The sequence below is a fragment of the Oncorhynchus keta genome, chromosome 27 (genome assembly GCF_023373465.1).
Source record: "Oncorhynchus keta strain PuntledgeMale-10-30-2019 chromosome 27, Oket_V2, whole genome shotgun sequence".
NCBI lineage: Eukaryota > Metazoa > Chordata > Actinopteri > Salmoniformes > Salmonidae > Oncorhynchus > Oncorhynchus keta.
Window position 1 is genome coordinate 8,925,910 of NC_068447.1, and position 9,407 is coordinate 8,935,316.

The following is a 9,407-nucleotide window of genomic DNA, read 5'->3' on the forward strand; positions in this document are numbered from 1 at the left end:
TAAAAGCGTCTGCTAAATGGCATATATATATATACATCAACACAGCCCCACTACAGTGCTAGATAGACAAATGTCTCTCTCTCTCTCATGTCAACACAGCCCCACTACAGCGCTAGATAGACAAATGTCTCTCTCTCTCTCACATCAACACAGCCCCACTACAGCGCTAGATAGACAAATGTCTCTCTCTCTCTCACATCAACACAGCCCCACTACAGCTCTAGATAGACAACGTCTCTCTCTCTCTCTCTCACATCAACACAGCCCCACTACAGCTCTAGATAGACAACGTCTCTCTCTCACATCAACACAGCCCCACTACAGCTCTAGATAGACAACGTCTCTCTCTCACATCAACACAGCACCACTACAGCTCTAGATAGACAACGTCTCTCTCACATCAACACAGCCCCACTACAGCTCTAGATAGACAACGTCTCTCTCTCACATCAACACAGCCCCACTACAGCTCTAGATAGACAAATGTCTCTCTCTCTCTCACATCAACACAGCCCCACTACAGCTCTAGATAGACAAATGTCTCTCTCTCTCTCACATCAACACAGCCCCACTACAGCTCTAGATAGACAAATGTCTCTCTCTCTCACATCAACACAGCCCCACTGCAGCTCTAGATAGACAAATGTCTCTCTCTCTCACGTCAACACAGCCCCACTACAGCTCTAGATAGACAAATGTCTCTCTCTCCCCTCACATCAACACAGCCCCACTACAGCTCTAGATAGACAACGTCTCTCTCTCACATCAACACAGCCCCACTACAGCTCTAGATAGACAACGTCTCTCTCTCACTCTCACGTCAACACAGCCCCACTACAGCTCTAGATAGACAACGTCTCTCTCTCTCACATCAACACAGCCCCACTACAGCTCTAGATAGACAAATGTCTCTCTCTCTCTCACGTCAACACAGCCCCACTACAGCTCTAGATAGACAAATGTCTCTCTCTCTCACATCAACACAGCCCCACTACAGCTCTAGATAGACAAATGTCTCTCTCTCTCACATCAACACAGCCCCACTACAGCTCTAGATAGACAAATGTCTCTCTCTCTCTCACGTCAACACAGCCCCACTACAGCTCTAGATAGACAAATGTCTCTCTCTCTCTCACGTCAACACAGCCCCACTACAGCTCTAGATAGACAAATGTCTCTCTCTCTCTCACGTCAACACAGCCCCACTACAGCGCTAGATAGACAAATGTCTCTCTCTCTCACATCAACACAGCCCCACTACAGCTCTAGATAGACAACGTCTCTCTCTCACATCAACACAGCCCCACTACAGCTCTAGATAGACAACGTCTCTCTCTCTCTCACATCAACACAGCCCCACTACAGTTCTAGATAGACAACGTCTCTCTCAACACATCAACAGTTCTAGATAGACAACGTCTCTCTCTCACATCAACACAGCCCACTACAGTTCTACTACAGTGCTAGATAGACAAATGTCTCTCTCTCTCACATCAACACAGCCCCACTACAGCTCTAGATAGACAACGTCTCTCTCTCTCTCACATCAACACAGCCCCACTACAGCTCTAGATAGACAAATGTCTCTCTCTCTCTCACGTCAACACAGCCCCACTACAGTTCTAGATAGACAAATGTCTCTCTCTCCCTCACATCAACACAGCCCCACTACAGCGCTAGATAGACAAATGTCTCTCTCTCACATCAACACAGCCCCACTACAGCTCTTGATAGACAACGTCTCTCTCTCACATCAACACAGCCCCACTACAGTGCTAGATAGACAAATGTCTCTCTCTCACATCAACACAGCCCCACTACAGCTCTAGATAGACAACGTCTCTCTCTCTCTCACATCAACACAGCCCCACTACAGCTCTAGATAGACAACGTCTCTCTCTCACATCAACACAGCCCCACTACAGCTCTAGATAGACAACGTCTCTCTCTCACATCAACACAGCCCCACTACAGCTCTAGATAGACAACGTCTCTCTCTCACATCAACACAGCCCCACTACAGCTCTAGATAGACAACGTCTCTCTCTCTCTCACATCAACACAGCCCCACTACAACTCTAGATAGACAACGTCTCTCTCTCACATCAACACAGCCCCACTACAGCTCTAGATAGACAACGTCTCTCTCTCACTCTCACGTAAACACAGCCCCACTACAGCTCTAGATAGACAACGTCTCTCTCTCTCTCACATCAACACAGCCCCACTACAGCTCTAGATAGACAAATGTCTCTCTCTCTCACGTCAACACAGCCCCACTACAGCTCTAGATAGACAACGTCTCTCTCTCCCTCTCTCACGTCAACACAGCCCCACTACAGCTCTAGATAGACAACGTCTCTCTCTCACATCAACACAGCCCCACTACAGCTCTAGATAGACAACGTCTCTCTCTCACGTCAACACAGCCCCACTACAGCTCTAGATAGACAAATGCCTCTCCTCTCTCCCTCACATCAACACAGCCCCACTACAGCTCTAGATAGACAACGTCTCTCTCTCTCTCTCTCACATCAACACAGCCCCACTACAGCTCTAGATAGACAACGTCTCTCTCTCTCTCACATCAACACAGCCCCACTACAGCTCTAGATAGACAACGTCTCTCTCTCACATCAACACAGCACCACTACAGCTCTAGATAGACAACGTCTCTCTCTCTCTCTCTCACATCAACACAGCCCCACTACAGCTCTAGATAGACAACGTCTCTCTCTCTCTCACATCAACACAGCCCCACTACAGCTCTAGATAGACAACGTCTCTCTCTCACATCAACACAGCACCACTACAGCTCTAGATAGACAACGTCTCTCTCTCACATCAACACAGCACCACTACAGCTCTAGATAGACAAACGTCTCTCTCTCTCTCTCACATCAACACAGCCCCACTACAGCGATAGATAGACAAATGTCTCTCTCTCTCACATCAACACAGCCCCACTACAGCGATAGATAGACAAATGTCTCTCTCTCTCTCACATCAACACAGCCCCACTACAGCGATAGATAGACAAATGTCTCTCTCACGTCAACACAGCCCCACTACAGCGCTAGATAGACAAATGTCTCTCTCTCTCTCTCTTTAACATCAACACAGCCCCACTACAGCTCTAGATAGACAACATCTCTCTCTCACATCAACACAGCCCCACTACAGCTCTAGATAGACAACATCTCTCTCTCACATCAACACAGCCCCAAAATAAGCGACACGTTCGGACGCTACAGACAGAAGTTGGTAGATCAGCTGTACCGACTTCAGACGAGTCCCAAGACTCTTTTTTGGGGGGCCGAAGAGCAAAACGGAGAATACCAAATGTGTTTGTGAGAATCTGATCATGATATTTTTATAGGCCAAACCGTTCGTCATTTTCGTGGTCTCATGGTCGAACAAACACAGCTGTAGCTCTGCCTCCTTTCACCGCAGATGCAGAAGTGAGACATCGGCAGCTTCTGAGTCTCAATCCACCGCACATCTGCCGATGTCGCACTTCTAGCATCTGCTGTGAATTTTTATTTTTTATATATATATATATGCCCTTCACATCACATTCATCCCCTTGGTAACAGAAGAATGATGCAATGGTTACCGCAGGCAAGACTATATTTACGTTGTTCTCTAATTCTCGCAAAAAGAAAAAAAATAAGTTGGACTACATATTTAATGATTGTCTGGTTCTCGTATCGATCGGGTTCCCACCTATTGGATTGACTGACTTAATGTTAAAGAGCTCAGATATAAAAGTAGGCTTCTTTAAATAAAATAAATAAAATAGATCTTGCCTCAGGAAGCAGATTGTACAGTCAACTTTCCTGCCAGTTCTTGCCTATGGTGACACCATTTACCAGAATGCATCAGCCACTACTCTTAACCCTTTGGATGCCGTCTACCATCGCGTCCGTCGCTTTATCACAGGGGGACAGTTTTAATACTCACTACTGCATCCTGCTGGTCCTCATTAAAGCCCAGAAGATCACCTCATTACTCTCCTTTATTTACAAAGCACTACTAAACACGAGCTTCTGACGAAACCTAACGTTGCTGTTAAAATATATTTAAATAAAAGTACAATATTATGACAAGTCAATAAAGTACACAGCACTCATGTTCCCCTGAAGCTGGAGCTCCAGTCCTCAGAGCCTGATTGGTGACACACTCCAGCCCCAACTAACACACCTGACTGCAATAATCAACTCATCATGGGCTTCAGTTTGGAATGCAAATTAGTTTAATCAGGTGTTCTGGGGCAAAAGTGTCAATCAGGCCTCAGAGGACGGGAGTGGTCCACACCTAATCTACATTCTCCTACCAGACCAGGTATAGGGGACCAGCCAGACAAGGTATAGGGGACCAGCCAGACCAGGTATAGGGGACCAGCCAGACAAGGTATAGGGGACCAGGTATAGGGGACCAGCCAGACAAGATATAGGGGACCAGTCAGACCAGGTATAGGGGACCAGTCAGACCAGGTATAGGGGACCAGCCAGACCAGGTATAGGGGACCAGCCAGACCAGGTATAGGGGACCAGTCAGACAAGATATAGGCGACCAGCCAGACAAGATATAGGGGACCAGTCAGACCAGGTATAGGGGACCAGCCAGACCAGGTATAGGGGACCAGTCAGACCAGGTATAGGGGACCAGTCAGACCAGGTAAAGGGGACCAGTCAGACCAGGTATAGGGGACCAACCAGACCAGGTATAGGGGACCTGGTATAGGGGACCAGCCAGACCAGGTATAGGGGACCAGTCAGACCAGGTATAGGGGACCAACCAGACCAGGTGTAACAGTACTCTTCTGGCGTTGTGTACATCAGTCATCGACACGGAACTCCAATATGTAGCACCAATCATGTAGCTTTATTCTGATAAGAACGACACAAGATTGCACGTCATGCAATGCCCGTCTCACCATCCAACTCTGCACTCACGCACTGTACAAAATATATGAACCCCCCACCAGACACAGTAAGTTGCTAGCTAATACTGGCGTGAATTCTCTACAACAAAATGCACAACAAATATTCTCCAAAAACCCCTGCATCTTATGTGTGATGTTTGAATAACATTTACGAACCTATTTGATATAAATTGTACATTTAAATAATCACTTGAGAGCATAAAATCACTCTTGACATACGGTGCTTTGCAACCAACAACTTACCGCTGGTTTGGTGCTTGTTCACTGGGACGATTCTAACTGGAACATCCCCCCTCGTAAGCAAGCTACGCAAACCAGCCAATAAGATGCCATGTTGAGTAGGTGAAGGCAAGACAAACTCAAACCAAAAACCCATTGGCTTAACAATAAAGTGGCAAGGGGAATCACCAATATAACCCTGTTACACAGGTATAGGGGACCTGGTATAGGGGACCAGTCAGACCAGGTATAGGGGACCTGGTATAGGGGACCAGCCAGACCAGGTATAGGGGACCAGCCAGACCAGGTATAGGGGACCAGCCAGACCAGGTATAGGGGACCTGGTATAGGGGACCAGCCAGACCAGGTATAGGGGACCTGGTATAGGGGACCAGCCAGACCAGGTATAGGGGACCTGGTATAGGGGACCAGCCAGACCAGGTATAGGGGACCAGCCAGACCAGTTATAGGGGACCAGCCAGACCAGGTATAGGGGACCAGTCAGACCAGGTATAGGGGACCTGGTATAGGGGACCAGCCAGACCAGGTATAGGGGACCAGTCAGACCAAGTATAGGGGACCAGCCAGACCAAGTATAGGGGACCAGCCAGACCAAGTATAGGGGACCAGGTATAGGGGACCAGCCAGACCAGGTATAAGGGACCAGTCAGACCAGGTATAGGGGACCAACCAGACCAGGTATAGGGGACCAACCAGACCAGGTGTAAGGGGACCAGCCAGACCAGGTATAGGGGACCGGTCAGACCAGGTATAGGGGACCAGTCAGACCAGGTATAGAGGACCAGCCAGTTGCCAAGCTGCGTGTGAATTTGAATAAGTAAGTTCTCCGTTCATAGCACTTGTAAGAAGTCCACATCCAGGGACTGATCATGAAATGAAGAGCAAACAAGACAACACATTGACTATAGACTAACACCTACTATAATGTGTAACACTACAACGCTTTACCAAGGAACTGAAGAACTTAACAGGAAGCTATAGAGCGTGCGTCCCAATTAACACCAGTTTATCAGAATGGAGGCGTGGCGTATTGTAGGCGTGGCTTATTGTAGGCGTGGCTTTCACATAATTAATTTTGGTCACCCCTAAACGTAAATGTCATTCCTGTTCATCATGTTAAGTTTGTAAACTTCCTATTTGTTATATCCCTTGAAAAGTAATGCTGATTTGCATATATTAATTTGCATATATAAATAAAGTAGTAACTACAACGATGGAACTCCTCTGTCAGCCTCATTAAAGCTAAAGAAAAAACAAAAAAAACTGTCAGTGTTCAACCTTAACATGACAATATAACAGAATAGATGAACAGGAACGACATGTGCTTCTAATGGGTGGCGACAGAAATATGCATCTTAAAGCCACACCTCTAATAAGCCACGCCTCCACTCCAGGGTTCCTCCAGGAACCTGTTTCTACATTGAACCACTAAAGGCTCCTCCAAGAACCCCTCTACTAATCGAAGGTGCAAATATGAACCATTTACTAGCAAGGTGTTCGTTGAGGATCAACAGGGGTCCCTTAATGAGCTCCAGGGGTTCCTCAATATATATGCCATTTCCTCAAGTCACCACTAATTCTAAGAGGGTATAGTGCACTACTTTTGCCCAGGGCCCATAGTGCACTACTTTTGCCCAGGGCCCATAGTGCACTACTTTTGCCCAGGGCCCATAGTGCACTACTTTTGCCCAGGGCCCATAGTGCACTACTTTTGCCCAGGGCCCATAGTGCACTACTTTTTCCCAGGGCCCATAGTGCACTACTTTTTCCCAGGGCCCATAGTGCACTACTTTTGCCCAGGGCCCATAGTGCACTACTTTTGCCCAGGGCCCATAGTGCACTACTTTTGCCCAGGGCCCATAGTGCACTACTTTTGCCCAGGGCCCATAGTGCACTACTTTTGCCCAGGGCCCATAGTGCACTACTTTTGCCCAGGGCCCATAGTGCACTACTTTTGCCCAGGGCCCATAGTGCACTACTTTTGCCCAGGGCCCATAGTGCACTACTTTTGCCCAGGGCCCATAGTGCACTACTTTTGCCCAGGGCCCACAGTGCACTACTTTTGCCCAGGGCCCATAGTGCACTACTTTTTCCCAGGGCCCATAGTGCACTACTTTTTCCCAGGGCCCATAGTGCACTACTTTTTCCCAGGGCCCATAGTGCACCACTTTTGCCCAGGGCCCATAGTGCACTACTTTTGCCCAGGGCCCATAGTGCACTACTTTTTCCCAGGGCCCATAGTGTAATGAACAACAGTCTAAGGTCTGTGTCCCAAATGACACTCTTTCCCCTGCAGTATGTAGAGCACTAAGTTAACCAAGCTAGTGTCTGTTTAAAGAACTACTACCGAATGCTAAGTGACGTCACTCTGTAATGTTACACAACAACAGATGGTTCACGTCCTGTTCCTGGGACTGGAGTGCAGATTCGGTGTATTAACATACAACTGTACATCACATGAGAAGGTTGAGAAGCATGTTGTTGTTGTTGTTGTTGTTGTTGTTGGCATATACAGTGGATCATATTACGACTGCACATCAAAGGTGAGGTTCAAGTGCTCTATAGGGCCTACTGCACTCCAACCACCCGAAAGTCCTTATCTAACCACCTCTATGGTAGTGTCCTGTATCTAACAACCTCTATGCTAGTGTCCTGTATCTAACCACCTCTATGCTAGTGTCCTGTATCTAACCACCTCTATGCTAGTGTCCTGTATCTAACCACCTCTATGCTAGTGTCCTGTATCTAACCACCTCTATGCTAGTGTCCTGTATCTAACCACCTCTATGCTAGTGTCCTGTATCTAACCACCTCTATGCTAGTGTCCTGTATCTAACCACCTCTATGCTAGTGTCCTGTATCTAACCACCTCTATGCTAGTGTCCTGTATCTAACCACCTCTATGCTAGTGTCCTGTATCTAACCACCTCTATGCTAGTGTCCTGTATCTAACCACCTCTATGCTAGTGTCCTGTATCTAACCACCTCTATGCTAGTGTCCTGTATCTAACCACCTCTATGGTAGTGTCCTGTATCTAACCACCTCTATGGTAGTGTCCTGTATCTAACCACCTATATGGTATTGTCCTGTATCTAACCACCTCTATGGTAGTGTCCTGTATCTAACCACCTCTATGCTAGTGTCCTGTATCTAACAACCTCTATGCTAGTGTCCTGTATCTAACCACCTCTATGCTAGTGTCCTGTATCTAACCACCTCTATGCTAGTGTCCTGTATCTAACCACCTCTATGCTAGTGTCCTGTATCTAACCACCTCTATGCTAGTGTCCTGTATCTAATCACCTCTATGCTAGTGTCCTGTATCTAACCACCTCTATGCTAGTGTCCTGTATCTAACCACCTCTATGGTATTGTCCTGTATCTAACCACCTCTATGCTAGTGTCCTTATCTAACCACCTCTATGGTAGTGTCCTGTATCTAACCAACTCTATGCTAGTGTCCTGTATCTAACCACCTCTATGCTAGTGTCCTGTATCTAACCACCTCTATGCTAGTGTCCAGTATCTAACCACCTCTATGCTAGTGTCCTGTATCTAACCACCTCTATGCTAGTGTCCTGTATCTCACCACCTCTATGCTAGTAAGGTAATGCCCAGCGAACTGGAATACTGCTGGTTGTTCATTTTTACATATTCATGTATGGCTGGGTGAGGATCAGTGTGAGAACATGGTTAGCCTGCTATGCTAGGTGAGGATCAGTGTTAGAACATGGTTAGCCTTCTATGCTAGGTGAGGATCAGTGTTAGAACATGGTTAGGATCAGTGTGAGAACATGGTTAGCCTGCTATGCTAGGTGAGGATCAGTGTGAGAACATGGTTAGCCTTCTATGCTAGGTGAGGATCCGTGTTAGAACATGGTTAGGATCAGTGTGAGAACATGGTTAGCCTGCTATGCTAGGATCAGTGTGAGAACATGGTTAGCCTGCTATGCTAGGTGAGGATCAGTGTGAGAACACGGTTAGCCTGCTATGCTATAGGTGAGGATCAGTGTTAGAACACGGTTAGCCTGCTATGCTAGGTGAGGATCAGTGTGAGAACATGGTTAGCCTTCTATGCTAGGTGAGGATCAGTGTTAGAACATGGTTAGCCTGCTATGCTAGGTGAGGATCAGTGTGAGAACACGGTTAGCCTGCTATGCTATAGGTGAGGATCAGTGTTAGAACACGGTTAGCCTGCTATGCTAGGTGAGGATCAGT

The 9,407-nt window shown here is 47.1% G+C and overlaps 1 long non-coding RNA gene across 21 annotated transcripts; it reads right to left on the reverse strand.

The window, feature by feature from the left end:
• Positions 1-7,759: 7,759 nt before the first annotated feature.
• On the reverse strand, positions 7,760-8,768 carry LOC127912420 (uncharacterized). Of its 21 annotated transcripts, none has more exons than XR_008082425.1 (3): positions 8,608-8,699; positions 8,348-8,550; positions 7,760-8,202 (listed from the first exon to the last, which is right to left on the reverse strand). It is a non-coding gene; the product is annotated as an uncharacterized LOC127912420 (long non-coding RNA). The 21 variants fall into 21 exon arrangements; XR_008082424.1 differs by having other exon boundaries at positions 7,760-8,173; positions 8,290-8,550; XR_008082420.1 differs by having other exon boundaries at positions 8,290-8,550.
• Positions 8,769-9,407: the final 639 nt, after the last annotated feature.